The sequence below is a fragment of the Manis pentadactyla genome, chromosome 3 (assembly GCF_030020395.1).
Source record: "Manis pentadactyla isolate mManPen7 chromosome 3, mManPen7.hap1, whole genome shotgun sequence".
In the NCBI taxonomy this organism is placed as follows: domain Eukaryota; kingdom Metazoa; phylum Chordata; class Mammalia; order Pholidota; family Manidae; genus Manis; species Manis pentadactyla.
The window spans coordinates 151,292,945-151,315,755 of record NC_080021.1 but is presented as its reverse complement, the minus strand read 5'-3'; the positions used below and the strand labels follow the sequence as shown (position 1 = coordinate 151,315,755).

Sequence of the window (22,811 nt, the reverse complement as noted above, 5' to 3'; positions counted from 1 at the left end):
TGTAAATTTCTTCTTCTAAATTTAGATTGTCAGCATCCCATTGCACATGCCCATCATAGAGTAAGGAATTTTGACAAGCCTGCCTAGGTTTTAATAGTGACATCAAAGTTTCCTTTTAAAATTCTAGAAACACCTACATAGTTTATCGTTTTACATCTAGGTTCTATTTCCCATATAATTTCTTTCTTCAGGTTCTGGCTGAATTTCCTCTTGTCTCCCGCTAACAATTGTATACTAGGCAGTGCTGAAATTCAGCGAGTTTGGAGCAAAACTTTGAGAAACTTAGCATCTGGCCAAAGCCTTGAAACTTCATCAAGAAGAAGAATGCCAAGATTTCAGTTATTTCTGGGAGGTACATGCAAGATAGGACACTTGAGCAGAGAGGCCTGTTCACAGCTGACATTTGATATAAGGGCTACTCTGGGGACTTGGTGCAGGAAGACCTTAGATGGTGTGACATTTAATGTGGAGTGTATCCATCTTTATTCACAGGAAGGTTGCCAGGGGCTTTCTATTGCTAACACTTACAAACAACATCAGAAGCCTCATAAACTTACACGTTACTAAACAAATTTGACCAGAGTAATAGAGTTTGCTACTGATGCTAAGTGTGATTATTATCATTCCATAAACATTTATTGAGTGACACTACATGCTAGTCACTGTGCTAAGACCAAAGTATACTAAGATGCATAAGACCTGCACACCAAAAGCTGATTATTTAGAGAAAAGATTAAAGTAAAAAGAGGAACTTAGAGAATTCTATGATTCTACCAATTGGATTTCCTCCAATTCCTTCATAAATATGCATGCTAAAATTTTTTTTTTAATTTTAGGAAATTTCAAACATATACAAGAGTAGTGCAAAAAGTGTAATGAACCTGATATATTTATCATTCAGCTTCAAAAATACTGGTCAAGCCCTTTTTATCTGTAGTCCCTCAACTCTCCACTCATTGAGATTATTTTAAAGTAAACACTGTGCATCATATAATTTCCTCTGTAGAAATTTCAATGTATATCCAGAAAATAAGGACTCCCTTTGTATCATATTCCCACAATACCATTATCACATATAAATAAATTTATAATAGTTCATCAATATCATATAAACATTCACATTGAACTAATTGCCTATTAAAATTTTTTTCAGTGTTTTTAAAAATAAAAATAGTGGCTTTATTATTTACATATTTTAGCTACATTAATATGTATTATAAACTTCAATAACTAGAAATAAATGACTTTATTTTTTATCCAGAATAATCTAGGTTATGACAGCCTGTTCAGTGAATATTATTTAAGTTTTGCACAGTCTCATTTACCTATTTTTCAGATAACCAGAAAGTCATCATCCAAGCCTTATATTAGACCATGGTATAGTTACTCCTAAACATACATTTCATTAAGTAAAAATGAGACACTATGTTTCACTTTTCAGCAAATACTCCCTTTCTTATCCCTTTTTGTCATACAGACATATCCTCCCAAGTTTATCTTATTATAATGCACAAAACCTAGCTTTTTATTCACAGGAGTTGCCTCAAATAACTTTTATCTTAGAAAGCTACAAAGGCATAAGACAGCACTAAATGCTACTCTGGACTCTGCATCTTGGATTTTTCATTTTGTCTGAAACTTCACTTTAAAATTAAAATGAAATTAACCCCACATTATAAGACTTACTTAGGACAGTGTTTTTGTGTACACGTTTAACACAAATGGAAAAGTCAGTTTGAGCAAGTACTTGACAGACCACAGAAAGAAAAGAGGACTGTGGGAAATGAAAATGCTTTAGTGTTTCATAGGGGAAGTGATTGATGAATATCATTCAAATTTCTCATCTCCTTCTTTCCCATCTTCCACACTAAGTACTTTCAGTGAACCTATGCCTTTGTCTCCTTTTTTATTAGCTCACCAATTTTCTTGAAGCAGCCTGGGTCAGTCAGACACACAATTTCTAACTGTTGACTGTAGTCCTCTCCTTCTGTGATCTGCATCAGTGGCCTGAGCTTTCCTTTCATTCTCTTCGCTTCAGTTGCTGGAAGAAGGAACTGGAGTCTCAGGTGAGCACATTCTATCTCCATTTTCTCCCTTAACTGCGTTATCACTTCCAAACACTTCAGGTGTCACCCATTTGTCGGCTACAATAGTTGCAATGTCCCTAAACATCTGCTCTAGCTGCGTTTGCCATTCTTTATCTTGTGCTTGAACCTTTCCCTTAGTCTCAATCTGTTTATAGATTTCAGTCTCGTCGTCTGTTCCAAATGTGATCAGATCTTCCATCTTTGCAACCTGATCTTCAGAAACATTTACAAACATTGAGTGGGTCAGTAGAACTTCATCAAGATCTTTTTCCACACTGCTCCTCCAGCTGATTAAAAGGAAAAGAAAAGATGCAAACTCGGCAGTCCAAGCAGGTTTATTGCTAAACCTGAGAGGGACCTCTCTGTTCTGGCGAGCTCAACAAAGAAGGCGTCTCTTAGAGGCTAAGAGGCTTTTTATGGCAGGGTTTTTTGGCGGACTTTTGAGGGGACAGGTCGGGGAAAAGGTGGGCTTGTTGCTTGCGGACATGTCCTCCGGAAAATGCTTGTGGCCTACGTAAAATGAAACCTAGTCTCTCTGAGATGGCGGACAGGCTCATTCAAAATGGCAATATTCCTGTCTGGGCTCTATTTATCCCTTAATTTATCAGATTTCAAAATAATGATATTTCCCTGGTATCTTTCAAAGATGACCAATCGGTTGAGTTTTAGTATGATTATAAACTCTTGTTTTAAATACATTTAAAGTATCAATTCAATCAGCTGAGGTTTGCCTATTGATGCTCAAATCTCCTATTTTATCCCAGCAGAGTTCATTTAGGTTGACTCCTGAGTACTTTTCAAAACAACCTTGGTCGTCTTTAATAGCTTCACTGCTTTTTTGAATAACAAGATGTTCTAATATTTTACATTTCCAGCTCTAGATCCAGAATTAATCATTTTCCAAAGTGCCCTTAGTTGCTCAAAAAGTGGTACTTAGAGATTATAATCTGGACACTAGGGGTGCTCATAGCTGTTGGGTTGGTCATTGGTTCTTTATCTCTTCAGTGGGGATTTGTTTCTTTTTTGTTGTTGAGATAAAATACATCATGACTTCCTACTTATACTGTCAATTCCAAGTTATGACTTGGTTTTTATTTAACTTCCCAGTTATGCATCTGTATCTCCTGGTAATGACACACCCAAAAATTTCAGTTCTCTGTGATACCAGCCTAATTAGACATTTTATTTTCCCCATACAAAACACGAAGACATCTCAGAAAGCAACTCTGATACTAATGCCTACAACAAGATTACTGAGAATAGTTGCAGGTTTTTTTCCCCCAAGTTCTTCCTGTCCTTAGAATATATCTTTAATGTATACTCTTAGGAATATACAGTTATTGTATTTTCAAATTCTTTGATATAATTTTTCTTTTTCTGAATATTCTCTAATTAGCTATATAAGTGGGTTCATTTATTTCCTGTTACTTTTAAACTCAGAGGTTATTATTACTTAATTTTCTTTTTATTTTTATGTAAAATATTTAGATCTAAAGCTAAATCTACAAAGCCAGATAGTCTTCTATTTCTGTCCTCTCTACCATGTTCTTTCCCTCCTCTTATAATTAGCCTTTTGCTGTTATTGTTCTGTTGAACTGCACTTTTATTTTTATTAATTTTATTGATGTATAATTGACATACAATATCTTATTAGTTTCAGGTATATATCATAGTGATTTGATATTTTTATACATTATGAAATGACCCCCATGATAAGGCTAGTTGCCGTCTGTCATCATACAAAATTATTACAGTGTTATTGACTGACTATATTTCCTATGCTGTACATTATATCCCTAAGACTTATTCATTTTATAACTGGAAGTTTGTACCTCTTAATCCCCTTCATATATTTTACCTGCCTTCCCAAACCCTCCCCAACTCTGGTACCAACAGTTTGTTTCCTGTGTCTATGAATCTGTTCTTGTTCTGTTTTGTTTGGTCATTTATTTTGCTTTTTAGATTCCACACATAAGTGAAATTGTATGGTATTTGTCCTTCTCTGTCTGACTTATTTCACTTAGCGTGATACTTTCCAGATCTATCCATGTTGTTGCAAAGAGCAAGATTTCATTCTTTTTTCTTATGGCTGAATAAATAGTTTATATATATATGTCTTCTTTATCCATTCATCTATTGATGGGCGCTTAGGTTGCTACCATATCTTGGCTATTATAAATAATGCTGCAATGAATGTAAGAGTGCCTATATCTCTTTGAATTGGTGTTTTCATTTTCTTTGGATAAATATCCAGAAATGGAATTGCTATATTGTATGGTAGTTGTGGGAGGTTCCCAGGAAAAGCACAGTAAACAAGGTAAGATTGTTAAAGGATGTAAGGTTGTTACACAAGTAGAAGGCATCCTGACTTCCAGCATCCTGGTTGGTGTTCCCAAATTCACTTTCTTTCCTTTGACTCTCCTAAAACAATATCCATAAATCAGAATTGAAAGCAAAGAGATTATTGGCATTGTTGCTCTGTATCATGCCTTCTGTTTGAGAATGTTCCTGGGTCCTCGTTGATGTTTGGCAGTCTTGCCAGCACATCTAAATTAAATAAGATAGCTCCTTCTCCTGGCAGGGCATTGGGATGACTCCAGCTAGGAACTGATCCAGTAACAAACAACTTGATTTATGATAATATAAAAAGCCTAAGCCTAGAGTATTTGTAATTAGGAAGAATCCAAATGAGATTGAGGTGTGCGAAAATGAATATTTTCCTCTCCTTTCTTTGCATACTGCTCACACACAAACACCCACCTCTTATTTTTATAGAGTCTTATATTCAGAATACTCAGTAAGAAATTATTTGGTCTATCATGTGGGCATTTAGGCTTTTTGAATGAATAAAATGTCCTGAAACTGTGATTATTTTAAGGAATAAATATACCCCAATAGTCCTTCAAAATTTAGAGAAACTCAAGGAAAGAGAAAATAAAGCCCTTTATAAAGACTTTTCCTGGTTCTGAGATAGAGCAGGGAAATGGGACAAAGTCATGCCATTGTAAAATCTACTTAGTCTTTGAAAAGGCCCAGTTTGTTCTTCACCTTAATCTACATGCTGTTCTTCCTCTTCTTCCAGCCCCTTAATCAATTAAGTAATTTTGTAACCTGTAACCTTTGTAACAGGACAAGAGAAGCCTCTGCAGTATAAACAAACCTACCTATGTGAGTAAAGAATGCTGAGATCCAAATCAACTCAGTCACCTAAATAACCCTGTTTTTAAAACAAAACTTCAAAGTAATTGTTAATCACTTGTATACATCATGCTTTATATCAACCTTTACTCAAAAGGCCATATGAACCCCAAGCCCCTAAAGTGCACCTCCTCTCTGAGGGTGTTTGTATGCCCCTCCAAGTGTGCATTGTCTCTTTAAATAAACGTTTTGCTGCTTAAGCCCACTGCACTTTGTCTCTGAATTCTTTCTCATGACAAATTCAAGAACCCACCTACATCCACCACTGGTGCAAGTGTCTTTGTCACTTTGCTGTTCATTCAGCTTTCTAGTCTAAAACACAATCCTTTTCTCTTTATGTTATTTCAGACCAGCAGGGAAGTGGCTGCAGGAACCTCTGAGCACAAAGGGGCTTGCACATTCCCATCCCCTGAGTGACTGACACTGTCAGTCACGTTCTTTAGCAGCCTGTCCCCAAGAGTCTCCTTTCCTTTGCTTTGGGAAGTTCTCAGGACTTAAAAGTCACTCCATCCAGTGCTCTGCAGCTCATCCAAGTTCTCGGGGGACAGGGTTGTAATTCCTGTGCTACACAGATCAAGTGAACATGGGACACCTGGTGACCCTGGCTTTAGGGGCTGGCATGGGATTTGCCTTATGTGAGGCAGGAGTTCAATGAATTTTCTCTTCTCCCTCTGTTCTTCCTTGCTTTCTGCCACCTACATGGAGCACAAATAAGAGGGTCACTTTTCCTGGCCCTGTGCAGTTCTGACATTTGCCACTATTCTCACTTGAATGAATTCCTCTCTTGCTTGCAGTTGTTCGACCCAATCTTGAATTATTTCCTAATCAGTGTCAAGAGCCCTCCCTCCCCTGTCCTGGTTGAGGTTTCACCTGGCTCGCAGGCAGAGAGCTATGCAGGCAGGGGCTATCGGCAGTGGTTCTGTCTATACTCTGGCATATTTCTAAACTGTAAAATAGACTCAGTAATAGGAGTCTACTCCCCACCCCTTGTAGGGGCCAAGGGCAGGCCACCTCAAAATGTGCCATTCTGGCATGCAGGTTATGTCAGAGCTGAAAACAAGGCACAAAAGACTCAGAAAGAAACTTGATCCTCCCCACCCCAACTGCATAAAAAGGAGTTAGAAGGAGGACCTGCTCCAGGAAGAGAGCTATCACCATAGTAAGTACATTATAAAATAAACTAGGTGTGGTAGACTAGGAGGAATTTAGCAAATCTGTTAAATTTTCCGTGATGTTTCATTGTTTCTGTGTGGCCCTGCAAATATTTGTTTATCAAGCATCTACTCTTTCATATTCCTGTGAATTGCCTTCCTTTCCTTTGATGTCTCAGATCCTTACCCTCTTCTTAGTTCAGGATGACATATGTGCCTCGTTTTCCCTGTCTCTGCAATATCATTTCTATGGATTCCTTCATACATACATAATTAAACTTCATTTTTTCCCCTCCTATTAGTTTGTCTCATATCAATTTGATTCTGAGACCAGCTGGAAGAATACTGAATGGTAGAGGAAAATTCTTCCTTTCCAGCACTCTGCTCCCGAATCACCAGCCTCCTTTCCTTAAACCAGTTAGGGTATGAATGGCATAAATGCCCACATACCAATGATTTAAACATGATAAAAACTTATTTCTCCCCCACAAAAACAAAGTTCAGAGGCAAGCATTTCAAATCTGGCATGGGGAGGCCACTGTTATCAGGGACCTTGACTCCTGCCTGTTGCTTTGCTATGGTCAAAATAGGGCTTTTATCTCATGTTTCAAGTAGGCTGCTTGAGTTCCAGGATACAGGTCTACAATCTGGCCAGCGAGAAGTCGGGGAGGAGAAGAGCTCAGTCCCTTTTTAAGTGATGCAGTGCTGGCCAAAACTAAGTCACACTTATTTGCAAAAAAAAGCTGGGAATATCATCTTTATTCCATTTGGCCATGAGGCTAGCTAAAATTTAAGGTTCTGTTACCAAGGAATAACTGGAGATTAGGTAATAGGAGAAAAAATAACTTTGGGAAGCCCATTTCTTTGTAGGGAAACCATTGTTATGAATTTCTTGTGTAGCCTTAGAGATATTCTATATAAATATACAAATGTGCACATGTATGTACATACCCCTGCTTCTTTTTTTTATAACAACTAGAAGCCTACAAATTACACTTCGCTGTGTTACTGGTGGACACTAAAACAGGATCCTCAGTCCTTGTCTTCATGTATTAAAATAATTTAACACCAAGACTTAGAAGTATGCAAGCCAACAGTGTGCTTTAATAGAAAAGTGAGGAAACAGAAACACCTTGATAGACCAAGGTGGGCTGCTCAAGAGAGTCATCCCTGAGAAGAATCAGGGTACCTCCTATTATGAGGAGTGAAAATGTTTATTCATTAGTTATTAGGTCACCTAGCATAAATAGGGAGGGTTTCAACTGGCACACATGCAGCTGGATTACATACACGTATGTTGCAACATCATCTCATGCAGCAGTAGCATATAAAATCTCCACCAGGGGTAGGAAATTTAGTATTATGAGGATAAGGGAACTATCTGACACCAAATTTACTTTATGCTCATGTCACAAGTCTTGGTCCTTATTATCTGACCAAGAGGTCTCTAAACCTAGGTTGGGGTGGCTATAAAATGTGTTACAACAATAGGTTGATGTGAAAAACAAGACATATTGGAACTTTACAGAGCCATTGGTCTGAGTCACAAGGCTTTTTATCAAGACTTAGTTAGGTATGTGGGCTTGGGCTGGTCTCTCCATTTTTTTTTTCCTACCTCAACTGTTTCTTGTTTGTTTTATGATTTTTTTCTGTGTAAATATTTTTAGGAGACCATTCCATATCTGTTGATATATATTTATCTTATCCCTTTGTAATGGCTGCAGAATTTACCATTTCAATTGATGTACCATAACTAAAATCCTCTTAATGGCATTTAATTATGTGTTGATCTTTTTCTATTATAAGTATGCTACAGTGGCTATCATTCTAAGTCCACTCGTGTGTAAATAAATCTATAAGATATATTCCTGAAAAAGGAATTGCTGGGTCTAACTTTTGATAGCTACTGTCAAATTGACTCCAAAGAGTTTGTCCCATATTATACTTCCTCAAAAAAATGTGTGATAATGCCTGCTTCACAACATTCTTGCCTACACAGTGTGCTATAAGGGTGTCCCCTCCTTGCCCATAAGTGAAACACACTGCTGTGCCATTTTATGTGCAATCTGCTTTTCATTCATTATAAAAGCCATTTGTATTTTTTGTTCTATGAACTCTACGTTATTTGATCATTTTTCCTTTGGGATGTGAATTTTTCTCTTATCGATTTGGTCCAATTGATTAACAAGTTGATTAATTTCCTTAAGGAAATTAGCCTCTTTTCTGTCTAATGCACTGCAAGTATTTTTCCCTGATTCATTACATAGTTTATGGTATTTTTTTTCATGCTGAAATATTAAATTTACATGTTTTATTAGTAGGTTAATTAATATCTTTTAGGTTTTGTTTTTTTCTTAGAAAGGTCTTGCCTTTCTTTCAGCTAGAAAGAAAAGTGCAAATGAGCCTGCTGCGTATTCTACATTAAAGCCGGAGACAAGCTCTGATTCTCCTTCTGTTAGACTGAAGGGTGCTCGATTAGTTTCGGCTAGGGTTGAGATGAATCACATTATGGCTAAAGGTCATATAAAACTCTTATAAAAGTATTCTCTCATATTTTCTTCTAGTACATTTATAGTTTCATTTTTTAGGCTTAATTCTTTTCTGCCTGGAACCTATTTTCTTGTAAGAATTGAGGAAGGAATTCAATTTTACTCTTTGCCAGATGGTTAGCCAGTTGTATGTACTATCATTATTTATTGAATAATCCATCTCTTAGATGATGAATTTAAATTCCACCTTTATCATATTCTAAATTCCCACATGTATCTCAGCCTATGTCTGGGCTCTTCATTCTGTTCCATTGATCTGTCTCTTCAGGTACCACTACTAAATTGTTTAAATTACTTACAGATTTATATATCTTTTCATATATAATTAAACATTGATTTGTCTTCATTAATCTTTTCCAGATTTTTCCTACCTATTTTGGCTGTTTTTTTCCTCAATAAAATCTAGAATCTGTTTGTTTAGTGCAAAAAAAAGTACTGTTGAGATTTATAGATTATTTGTTTTCTGATAATGTTAGAAAATTGAATGTTTGATCTAGAGTAGTATTTTAAAGTTTTCTTCACATGTATGTTGCATTTATATTGTTTAGTTTATCCTTTGTGTGTGTGCATGTATCTGTATGTGTATTATTGTAATTAATTGTTTCCAAATGTAGGAAAAAATAGTTTCACTCATTTTACTGATTTCTGTTTTTGTAATAGTTTTTCAGTGCATTTTCCTAACTTTTCCAGATAAATAAATCATATCTGCTATAAATTACAATAACTTAAATGCTTCCTTTCTAATTTTTATTTATCTTATTTCATCCTTTTGCCTAATTACATCAGCTACACTGGTTGATATTTTCAGAACAAAAATAAAACAATAGAAAAAAAATCTTTCTTCAAATGAACTATTTTGGGGGAGCCAAATATATAACAGTGATAATGGTGAAGCTGTTTTAATTGACATAAATATAAGGGATTCCTGATTTCCCACCAATTTTACCTCTTCCCCATTTACTGAATCCTTACATTGGATCCTAGTACACATATGGGAATCGCAGAGTTAATGGAACCTCATTTGAAAACTGCTCACTGATCCTGTCTAATACTTTATAGTATGATGAGGAATAAGACCTAGAGAGATTAAAATTTTACCAAAGGGGGGAAAAGACACCATATTTTGGATAAAAATATGTAAAACAGTGAATTCAGTCTATTGTTATTTTCACTTACTCATTAATTTGCTTACTTAACCAATATTTATTTGGAACTTATTAAATTCCAAGCATATAACACAAAAGGCTTATAGTCAAAGGTAAGGGTCAATAAAATTATGGCCAACAGGCTAAATCTAGCTTACTCCCTGTTTTTCTGTGGCCTGTGAGCTAAGAATAAGAATGTTTTTTATATTTTAAATGTTTGAAAAAAGTTGAAAGACTAATGCATGACACAATAAAATTATATTAAATTCGTATTTCAATATTCATAAAGTTTATTGGAACACAGGTAGGCTCATTCATTTATATATTGTCTATGGCTGATTTGTACCTACAACAAATTTGAGTAGTTATAAATACAGACCAAATGGCCCACAGAGCCTAGAATATTTCTATGTGGCCCTGAAAATTTTGCCAATCTTTGATTTAGGGCAGTGGTTCTCAACGTGTCAGAATCCTTGAGGATGGCCTAAGAATCTGTATTTTGAGTAAGCTTCTTTCCTCCATTCTTGTGGTCCATTATGTGAGACAAGTATGAAAATAAATAGAAGCAATGCAGGATGAGAATTGCTTCAGTGGCTATAGATGGGCCGTGGAAGTAGGTAAGATAGTGTCTAGGTCTACCTGGGCAGAGTTAAGAAGTCTTCACCTCACATGTTGATACTGAATGGTCAGAAGGCATTTTCCTGTCAGAAGTACAGAAGTAGAGCATTCCAGGGGAAGGCTAGAGACAGTGCAGATGTTCACAGAAATGAAAACTTGTTCCTGAGAGGCCATATAAAATAAGTGTTGAGGAATATGGACTCTGAAGTACCTTTATCATTTACCCACTGAGGGACCTGGGGCAAGTCACTTTACCTCTTGGGGCCTCAGTGTTCTCTTCTTCAACAGGGTTTAATAACTATGTTTCACTTTGCTCATCTGCAGGTTTGTTGTTATGGAGATAATGAAAATTGTTCAGAACAGCATTGGGCACATACTAAGTGAGATGTGAATTAGTTATTGTTATGGTGGCTAAAGGGAGAACTCAGAGGGCAAGTAGGGGGAGATGGGATTAGAGAGGTAGGTAAAAGCTACATCTTGAACAGCTTGTGAGTTCAGATAAAATTTTGGTAGGTGATGAGCATCTGTGGTAGATTGCTACATTGTTAGTCTTCAATGAACCATATCTCCCAGTATTCACATCTTTAGGTAATCCCCTCTCACATTGACTCTGGACTTCTTTGGCTGCTTGGACATTAGCAAAGATGATGCAAGCAGAGGGCTTGATAAGCACATTGAGGTGATCCTCATGGATGCTCCTCAAAATCCTGATTCACCATGTAAAAAGATCCCCTTATTCTACTGGAGAGACCATTTAGACAGAGAGAGATGGCCAGCCAGGCCCCATGTTTTCCAGCCATATCAGCTGAGGTGCCAGACCTATGAGTAAAGCTGTCTTGGATTTCCAGCCCCAGTTGAGCTGTGATATGACTGTAGTCACTAGAGTGACCCCAAAGCAAGAACAAACAAAACTACCTCCTTGTGCCCAGCCCATATTGCAAACTGTGATCAAATAAATGGTTGTTGTTAGATCACTGAAATACCAGCATTAAAGAATTTTGCAGTGGGTAGGGGGGCAGTTATCTATTAGCTCTTCCTCCCCATAGTTGAGTATTGCTCCTAGGGGCATTCACCTGCTTGTCCTTCTGGCTCTTGTTTGCAAGGCTTAGAGGGCACAGGGCAGAGTATGGAAAGACTACAGTCATGCTCTTTTGGTGGAACATTATCAGCATGCATCTGAGCTTGTGAGGAATCATCTACCACAGCTGAGACTGAAATCAGGTGTTTGGAGCAAGGACGTGTCATTTCAGACAGTTCTTTCATGCATTTACAAATATACAAATAAGACTATCTACCTACATGATATTTTTACCATCACAAATATGAAATCATGCTATTTTTATTGTTTGGTGACTGGCTTTTCTCATAGATATATTGCTAACTTAGTACTGATAGATGCATCCCCATCCATTTAACTACTGCAGAGCAGTCCGCCGTATGGAGGTGCCATCATTTTTCTAAGCCACTGCAGTTGTGCTCCCACATTCATTAATAATGAAATGAGTCTTGCTGAGGTCACAATGAGAGTCCTTTTTTAGTTCTCTTCTTATATGGCCCTCCTTTGCTGTCATCTTCTTTGATGTCTTCTCTTTGATGTTTATTCTTTGCTTCAAATCACACCTATTTCAGACATGATTTTAAAAGAATTAGCAAATGTGATGATAGATTCAAAGTCAAATCGTAAAGATAGAAAAGGGTTTGTTTTTCTTGCCTTTTTTATTTTTACAAAAATGGTTTTCCAAGCTGTTTGCTCCTGAATTTTCTGTAATTAGGAAAAAACTCTCAAAAGTGTTCGACTTGATGTTTGAATAAGATATCTGCTAATTATAGTTCGCAGGCATGTGCAACAAAATAACACACATGTGGATTACAGCATTTTGTATTCACTGCTGACACTGAATGAAGTAGACTATTATTAGTTAAGAATTATGTGGGCAGGATATAGATTGGGGGATTTTAACAATTAAGTGAAAGGACATCTTTTTCTCCTTTCAATTCAGTATATTTTATTGTCTTTCAAAAGCTAGTCTTATTTAATTGAAATTATTTCAGGAGATTTAAGAGTGTTTATGCTGAGCTTTTATCAACATGTTTAATTTTGGGTTGACACTGGGACTAAGATCACAAAGTATAGTGTTTGTATTAGTTGAAATGCGAGAAAGCATTGAGGTGAAAACGCAGGCTCAGCCATCCTGGGAGTCTTTTTCAGCTTGGGCTGCTATAACAAAATACTGTAGACTATTTATTTCTCTCAGTTCTGGAAGCTGGAAAATCTGAGATTGGGTTGCTCACTTGGTTGGGTTTTGATACCCTCCTTCTGGCCTGCAGACAGCCCCTATTTGCTACATGCCCATATGGTGGAGAGAAGAAGCTCTGTCTCTTTCTCTTTCTATAAGGGCACTAATCCCACCATGGGGACTCTACCCTCCTGACTTCATTCCAACCTAGTCACCTCCAAAAGGCCCTACCTCCCAATACCATCACATTGGGGGTTAGCACCTCAATCTATGAATTTGGGGGGATAATGGACATTCAGACCATAGCACTGGGGTGTGTGTTTGCCACTTATTACCTGTGTGACTTTTGGTCATGACTCTTAACCTTAGTTTCTCATCTGTAAAATGGGATCAATACTTCATAATCTCATCCCCCTGTGAGGAGGAAATGAGATCATGTTCTTAATGTGTTTGATGAAGTGCCTTTGTTTAGGTAATTATCAGGACCTCTCTGAGTAAAGGCATCAGTTACTCTTTACAACGGTTCAATATGATGGTGATCAGTTGCTTAGGAAGACGAGACTTTCAGTTGGACACGGTGGAACATGAAACTATTACCAGTGTCGGCAAAGACATCTACTTGAAGAGATGATTTGTCAGTACTGAATCCGTCCACACTTGATGGATTCTGACATTTAGGGATGCTCTGGGGATTCCCATAATGCTAACTGACTAGGAGGTAGGTCAAATTCATGGACTTTGTTTCATCAGCATTGCACTCTAACTGCTGCAGCGAACTCCAGAAATGCTAAGCCAGAGATCTGATGCAAACACTTAATTTAGGATCCCAGTGCATCCAAGATGGGAAGGAATGGACAGGCTTCAGATGTACTCATGCAAATGGACTTTATCTGCAGGGAAGCCCAGAGTGTCCTCACATTCTCAGAGGGTCTCTGATACAAAAAACTTTTAGGGTCTGTGACCATAAGGAAACTTCTATTGTTTTCCATAGAATCCTCCTTAACTAAATTTCCTACACCCCATACTTTTGAATGAAAAACCTGTATTTTCCTTCTCTAGGAAAAGATTAATTCTATTGAGGTTCTCAAGACCTGAATTTTGATAAAGTAATACTTTGTCTTTCAGAGGGAATTTTTAATTAAAGAACAGAAAAAACTATCTGTAAATTAGAAAATAATGAAGGAAAGAGAAGCTGCAGGCATTTTCCTTAATTTTAATATTGCAATGTAACCTGAATATTCCCAGCTTGCCAAGCAGTGGGTATACATGAGATCACCGGAACATTATTAATAAGGCCTGAATTTAGCTGCCTCATAGTCCCTCCTGCCATATGTTAGGACCTCAGCTCATCTCCAATTTTTGGCCATTTCATGAGTTTTTCCCTTCCATTCAGGAATAAAGCCACACATGTTCTAATTTTGTATCATTACTGAAGTCAGTGCTTCCAGTCCTTGCATCATAGTTCCTGAGCATAACCAGTGTGGCCAGGATTCACAGTGGGAATGCTGCTTCCTGACGTTCCTGCTCCACAGCTGTTCTGAGATTCCTACCAGATGCACCCTGTGCTGTGCAGACATTGCAGGCATGTTCTTTTCTTCTGTAAGGAGCAGTTTGGCACATCTAGTGCTATTGGGTGTGCAGTATGTCCTTATAAGAATCATCATAATGCTTTCACTTACAACCCTTTCTTCTCTAGGGAGTCCCAAAGAGTTGGGGTGGAGAACAGCCACTTTTCAATCTCTCTTTTCCTCAGCACTGTTTTCTCTGTCCAAGATGACCTGAAAAGCTGCCCTGCCTTCTTTTTGTGGGTTTTAGGATTTGGAGAGAGAGGGTAAGCCCTGTATACCAAGAAATGTGTGCAAATAAATCTCTGGGGTTGGAGATTTGAGGAAGTTATCACCATCTGCCTATGCTCACCTTAAGTATTTCATTAACCTTTTAATATTAGTAATAATAAACCTTTCATATCAATTATAATGAGTTGGGCTGCAAGTAACAATATTTAATTTTCATTGTCTTAGACAATAATGACACTCATATCTTCTGCTTTACAATATGCTCTAGATGAATGTCCAATGTAAGGCTATCTATTTTAGGTACTAGTGTAGCCCCAAAGCCTAGAATATCTAGCAATAGTAAGTGCCCAATATTTGTTGAATGAGCAAATGAATATCTATGCATTTCTCCTAGGTTTTCCCTCACAAGCAGAAGAGGGCAGAATCTGTGTATTATTTAGGTGAAGAAAAGGCCCCTCAGTCCAGATCCTCATCATCCTTGGAACTAGAGTATATATAACAAGGGCCTCTAAGTTGGCCTCCCTGCCTCCAACCCCTTCCTGCTCTGGTCCATCTGCCTCACAGCTAATAGAGTGCTTTTTCAAGTTCCAGACATGATGTTATAATTTTTTCTTCTTGAAAATTTCTGATGGTTCCCATCAGCTCTCATATCTACACTTCCTTCAATCAGTGCTCTTCACAGTCTCCACTCACCCTGTCTCTTTAAACGTCATCCTTACTTCCCTTTTCTTACCCACTCCACTCTGTCATGATAGGCATTATCACACATCTGTGGTTTTTACAATAGCATTTCTTCTTTTTGGAGCCTCTTCCTTCCTTTGTGTGCCTGGTCGTCCCATGGTAGGAGCTTTCCTTGAGAGTGCCTGCACACCCAGGTGTGAACATCTAGTTGTCAGGTGGAGGAGAGAGGTAGAGCAGACTTGGACTAGTTATGAGGGGAGCCCGAATTAATAAAAATTCTGAATTATATTTAATGTGTGATGTTCTATAGAGAACACTTGCTTTTCTATTTGCATCTAAGAAATAGAATTAATTTAGTCTAAAGCATTTCCAAGTTGAAATTTTACCTAAATCTGCTTTTATATGTAGAAGCAATGTATGGTTGTTTTTTGAAGTATTAATTAGTGACTTTATAATAGTTTATATTTATTTATAAGTATTCATACTTATACTTTAAATGAATACTACAAAATTAAAAAAATCAGTGATTCTCTTCAGTCACTGATCTTCATTATGGTATGAATTTAACAAAATCAGAAGCTCGTACACATGTAATCACAATTCTACCAGGCTGAACTGCTTGGAAATGGGGGAGAATGCAAATAAGTAGACCTTCAATAGATGACATTAATAACTACTATTTAGCGTGTGCTGGTGCCTTACCAACAGCATAATCCTAAGAGGCAATGGTTATTATCCTAACTTTTCAGTTAAGCTGTAGTGTTTGAGGAGGCTAAACAATTGGCCCAGGGCACACAGCTAGGTAATAACAGAACCCAGGCTCAAAAAGTTCGGGACTTAGATGCACATCCTTTTTTTCCTAAAGTCCAGTTTACACTGCTATCATTCTGGCACTAAGATGTTTAAAGTTGATCTAATTAAGTTTCTCAAACTCGGGTGATGAACCTCTCTCTTTTATGAGAGAAACTTACATGGATTCACAGGGTTGACATAAATTATTTATATTGTAAGAAGCTTAACTGTATGCAAAATATGTTCCTTTTATGCTCATATTTCTTATATAAGCATAACATCAAACTACATTACAAATTAAATATCAAACAAAAAGCAATAAAATTTAAGTTAATAGCACTAACATGACAGAAGATGCTGTTTTGCTGAAACTAAATTGTCCAGATTAGTTTGAAAAACATCAAACGTTATCCACTAGTCACTGCTGTAGGTAATCAGGGTCTGCAGCAATGAGGTATTCATGTGATGTGATGTTCAGAATGTTATTCAATAAATTCAAGGCAGTAAGAAATGCTCAGATGCCAATTTTAATAGAATCATTTATAACTTTGTAAATTACCTTATTTATTTGAAGATAATGTTAGCACTCTACCTTTTTGGAAATCTGCATTAGAGAGTATCTAATTGAATTATCGCTAGATGTGAAACTAAAAATTTCTCATTATGTGTTAACTGCTGAACAAAACTGTTCTTGAACTATTGCAAACTGTTTCCCCAGAATGCAGGTTTGCTCATGCTCAACAGGGCACTGCCATCCTGTGTGATAGTTCAAATTCCCATCTGCTTTTCTCTTTTCAAAGTTTGTGTACTAATTAAGGATGGTAGCTGTTAAAACAGGTTAAGTCCTGAATTCTCAATGGCTGAACTCAATCAAGTTCACATCTCACTCATGTTCCAATCTGGTCCGGCAGCCTCCCATGTTGTGGCTCCACCTGCTTTCAGTCCTCAGTGGCCTTTCTGTTCAGCTCAGATGGGCCAGGAGAGCAAGGACTCCACGTGCTGCAGGGAGGAGGGAGGGGGCTTATGTGGGCCAGACCTGGAACTGGCACACATAACTTCTGCCCACATTCTATTGGCCAGAAGTTCAGCCACCTGGCCACACCCACATGCAAGAGAGGCTAGTAAATGTAGTCTGTTTTGTGCTAAAAAAGGAAAAGGAAACAATAAATATATAGCAGAATATTACTCATTTTGAAAAATGATTATTTTTTAGTGAGCCAGGAGTTCTTCCATTAACCAGATGGTAAACATGAATACCAAAATGGGTCCTGAAATGATGTGACAGTGACTATGTTTAAGTGGCCATTCTGGTGATCTACATATACTTACTCTAATGTTTTAGATTATCCCTGACATGACAAAATTCAGTGTAAAAACTGTGTTTGAAAGCTCAAATTCTCTGAGATTTATACAATCCTCAAGATCCATAAACCCTGATTTTAGAAACCATTATCCTAAATGAAGTCTCCATCCTGGTCAGGCTAAAGTGCTCCCCCATGCCTGTTTATCACCATAATTATCCTGGGCTTGGGCTTTTGTTTATGCAATTTACCTGCCTAGAATGCTCTACCCCTTTCTTTTAGAAATTGATCTAACTTCTACTGACCACATAGCTAATGGCCCACACCTCTATGAAGGTTCCCCAGCCTTCCTGTCTTCCATGATCTCTGAGTTTTCAGAATTCTGATCTTAATATGGAACCGAAAATTTGATGATACCGTTATTTAGTTTATGAATATATATAGCTTGTTTCATCAAATAATTTCAGCCAGAGATTGGAGGAATTTCTCACTGTACACAGAAATGAGGAAAATACAGTTTGAATGCTGGGTTTTTTAAAAAGAATTTAATTAATTCAACATCCAATTTTTTTTTCCTGAGAATAGATTATTTCTACTTTTTTAGTGTTAAAACGACTTTGCTTTTATGAAGAGATTATTTGAGATATACAGAACAATCTCTCTCTTTCCCTCCCATCCTTTCTCTCTTTCCCTCTCTGTTCCTCTATCTCTCTCTGTCAACGAAGAAACTGAACTCAGAAAGGTGAAGTAACTTCCCTAAGGTTGCACTGTAGTTCAAACTGAAGCATATCAGTTAGGATATTAATTGAACAACAATTAATGGGAAACAAATGGAATGTCTTAAATAATAAACACATGAAGTCCTGAAGAAAGGCTCCTATGCACAGTTGATTTATTAAATGGCTCGGCTCATTAATGTTACCAAGGATCCAGATTCTTTCTCTGTTTCCTGCTAACCATCTTCATTTGTTGCCTTGGTATCAAGAGAGCAGTCACAGTTCTAGATGTCATAAGCAGGTATGCCAGTGTTTGACAATGTAGAAGAGAGGAAATCTTTCTCAGAGGTATCAGCATACTTCTCCCACAATTCTTTGGCTAAAAATGTGTCACATGCTGAGACCCAAACCAATCACTGTGGAAAAAAAAATGGGCTAAACATGATTGGTTAGGATGTATCACTGAGTTGAATTTAGGGTTACCTTCCCTGAGTAGTAGAAAACAACACAAAATTGGGTTCGGCAAATACAAAAGAAGTAGGAGTAATGGTTATCAATAACAAATCATTAAGGTTCACTACAGCAGGCTGATTCTAGGGAGTCTTCCTAATGCACAAAATACTGGTTGAATGAATAGAGAGAAGTGAAAATATACATGTAGGAGAAAGATATTAAGAATGCATATTTGGGCATTGAAAGAACGGAAATCTATCTCTTATTCCTTTCTTAAAAACTATCAATTACCTTTATAATATATGATAATACACATTTATATGTACCACATAAAAATCCCTCCTTCCTCCTTATAGTGCTATAAAGATAAAAGCTCCAGAAAGTCATATACCACAAATACAAGTTTTTATCATAACATTGATTATCTCAACTCTATTTCTAAAGAGCTATAGACATTTCATTAAAAACAATGAAACTCTAGGAGAGAACCATAGAAAAGCCAAATAACTGCACAGATTTTTAAAGCAGCATTTTCCCAAAAGTATGCCAGAACAATATAAATAAATGAAAAAAATATTGAGCATCACTAGTAATCAAAGAACTGCAAATTAACATAAGAAACTCTTTCATTTATCAAACTGGCAGTTTTTCTCCTTAGGTTTGGTATTAAAGGCTGATGAGCATGTAAGGAAACAGGCATTCTCATGTACTGGCGGTGGGATTGTAACTTACTTGTTCTGATCATTGTTTTAACAATGCATGACAAAGGATCGTTTATTTCGCCCTTGCTAGTTTTTTAAGGTCACTGAGTGCAGGGACTGCATTTGCTCCACTGAATATTCCTGGTGTCTAGATCACTGCCTAATAATTTGATAGATATATATCTCCATTTATTGAGTGGTCACTAAATATTTGTTGAAATTAATGAACTGATGTTTGAAAAAGTAAGTGTAGCCTTTAACCTGGCATTAAAGTTTCTAGGAATATAAATGAAAGAACTAAGTAATATAACAAGAATTATCTGTAAAGATGTTTATTCTATTGTAATTTACATCATCAACAAGGAAAAAAATAGCTGTGGAGGAATAATGTTTAGCAATTATTAATATTCTAAATGTTAGCGCATTTAGATGATGAAACCTATTAAAAATATTGCAGAAGATTATTTAATAACATTGAAGATATTCATAAATGTATACTAAGTAATCAAAAAAGGTGCTAAAATGGCATGATCTCTTTTGTTAAAAACTTGGATGTGTGTGAATGGTTAGAAAAAAATGCTGGAAATACAACAAAATGTGAACAGTTATTGTAGCTGGTTCATTTTTATGTTTTTAATATTTAACATGCATTATTTTTGTAATAAGGAAGAGGAGGATGGAAGTTCTTTTGTTTGAGTGATCTGAAAATAAAACTTCCCCATTTGATTACTCCTAATCAGATATCATTATTTTATTTTGATAATGATGACTTGATAAAGATATACACTTTGTCAACCAAACTAGGCATAAAGAGCCAATTAATGGTCTTTCTGTGACAGATTGTGGGATGTTTTCCTACCGTGATCTCTGCAGCAGAGAAATAGGTTTTTCAATGATAGTTTTAAAATAACCAAAGAGTCACGAATTTCTGGGTAAATTGTGGAACCACACCCTTCATTTCTGACCCTCAAAATGTAATCTATTGTATTTGACACTAAGCTTCAGTCTTGTATATCTCATGTAAGAACAGCAGCTTAATGTTTTAAAAAGCTGCTTGCCTGTTTTTCTCTTTGCCGGTGCTATTTAAAGAGCAGTATAAGCACTTATCAATAGGATGTATGAGTCATTTCAATAATTCTGAGCAACAGCAATACTTTTCTCAAAGATGTACAGCATTTAAAAAAAACTCTCAGCAAAATGGCATCTTAATGCAACTGCATGATATTAGCGGCTGCTTAGAAGCAGTGGGGTCTTGCTATTTTTGATCAATCTGCATTGCTGTAGGTAAGAAACAAATCAAGTGATCCAGTGAACATAAAACATAGCATTTTTAACATGATTCATTTGATATACATAGTATTGGGTGTAAACTCATTGTCCATAAGACCTGATTCAGATTCCCTAACAGTTTTTATAAGGCCCACCCTGTTTATCAATAACCTCCATGTAGTCCCTGGGTTCTTTATCAAGCCTATGCGTCCATCACTTGTCCCTTAACACATGACCTCAACACTTTGCAGAAAAATAGGAAGTATGAAGCAGAAAATTACTCTTCTTTGCTCTAATTAATCTACAAACTTTACCTACCTTGACACCCACCAATCCACTCTCTTTTCTATGGTTAATTCCTCTGTTTGTGCTTTGGATCCCATCTTCCCCTGCCTACTCAGGGACTGTACCCCATGAATTAGGCCCCTTCCTACATCTTCTGACTTATACCATGGGCATTTAAAAATCCTCTTGAATAGTACATGTATAGCATTAATAAAATGGCAATTCCCATTTACTAAGTACTTAGCTGTACCAGGCATGGAGTTAAAGATTTTTAAATCTATTAACTTACTTCTTTCAACCTCTTTTTAAGGTTGATGTTTCCCTGTTATGCAGATGAGGGAACTGATGCTCAGGAAGGTTAAACACCAGCTAAAATTATGCAGCATGTCTGTGGCAAAATAGGGATTCAAAGCAAATTCTGATTATAGGATTATAATTAACCATTTTGTTATTCTGTCCTTGTTCATCTCTGAAAACCCTCTTTCGGACCCAATTTCCGTCTCATCACAGACAAACTTCCTGGAAGACTTATATTCAGTTTCTATCTCCATTTCCCTCCTCACACCTTAACCTGCTGCAGCTTGGCACATACCCCATGCCGGCAGTGAAACCTCTCCAGGCTTCATCGTCAATTATCTGCTTATTTCCAAAGCCAAAGAATCTTCTGCATCCCCTTTATAACCTGACTTGCAGGAACCTTTGAGTGTTTGACAGCTCTCTCCTTGAAATATTCTCTTCCATGGACGCTCATAAAATACTCACTTTGCTTATTTTTCTCTTAGTCAGTCTTTGGGGTAGGAAGTAGTTTCTTTTTAATCTCTGTCTATCCTTATGTGTTGAAATCCCACAGATTTGTCTTTGTATTTTTTTTTTATTAAAGTATCATACACTCTTATGAAGGTTTCACATGAACAACATTGTGGTTACTACACTCACCCATATTATCAAGCCCCCCCAGCCCCATTGCAGTCACTGTCCATCAGTGTCGTAAGATGCCACAGAGTCATTACTTGTCGTCTCCGTGCTCTGTGGCTTTCCTTGTGTCTGTTTTTGTATTTTTATTACAAATACAAATACTATTATTACAAATACAGTCCTGGGGATTTCATCTGCCCTATGTACCTGATAAACCCCCATATTTCTATCTGGAGCCCAGGTCTCTATCCTGACATTCATATTTCATACCCAACTTTACATGTCCCACAGGCACAGGCACAGAGTAGTGAAGTATTGTGAGATCTTGTCTGGTCTCAGACTCCTGGGCTTGAATCCTGGCGCTACCACCTAGAACCATGTACTTCTGGGCCTCCATCTCTCTGGGTCTCCATTTTCTCACTTCCTGAATACACATACAGCACATACACATATATAATTTTTATCTTTTTAAAATAAATTAGTCACAGGAATGGAAGTACAGCAGAGGGAATATAGCCAGTAATATTGCAGTATCTTGGTAAAGCGACAGAGGGTAACTTTACCTACCATGGTGAGCATTTAGTAAGGTATATAATTGTCAAATCACTATGTTATGTATCTGAAACCAATGTAATATTGTATATCAACTATACTCTAATGAAAAAAGTAAACAAAAATGAATAAAACAAGATGATTATTTTAAGTGGAAAAAAAAGGAAAGAAAAACAGGTCTTATACAGATAAAAACACTGCTATACCATTGCAGGTTATTTTCCATAAATATTATGTAGGCCCACTCTACTCTATCAAGTGAGAAAATGATATTATGTTCTTTATTTTAATATTCCAGTACTCTATTTATTATGGGTCAAAAGCTAAAAAGGAGAGAGAGAAATAAGGGAGGAAGAATTAAATTT

At 36.8% G+C, this 22,811-nt stretch overlaps 1 protein-coding gene and 1 pseudogene across 2 annotated transcripts in view; one reads left to right on the top strand and one right to left on the bottom strand.

Annotated features, from left to right (window-relative positions):
* C3H9orf85 (chromosome 3 C9orf85 homolog) overlaps positions 1 to 22,811 on the top strand; it is a 284,332-nt gene that overhangs the window by 198,852 nt on the left and 62,669 nt on the right. The gene's annotated exons all lie outside the window — the stretch shown is intronic.
* Positions 1,828 to 21,605, bottom strand: LOC118916451 (ribosome maturation protein SBDS-like; annotated as a pseudogene).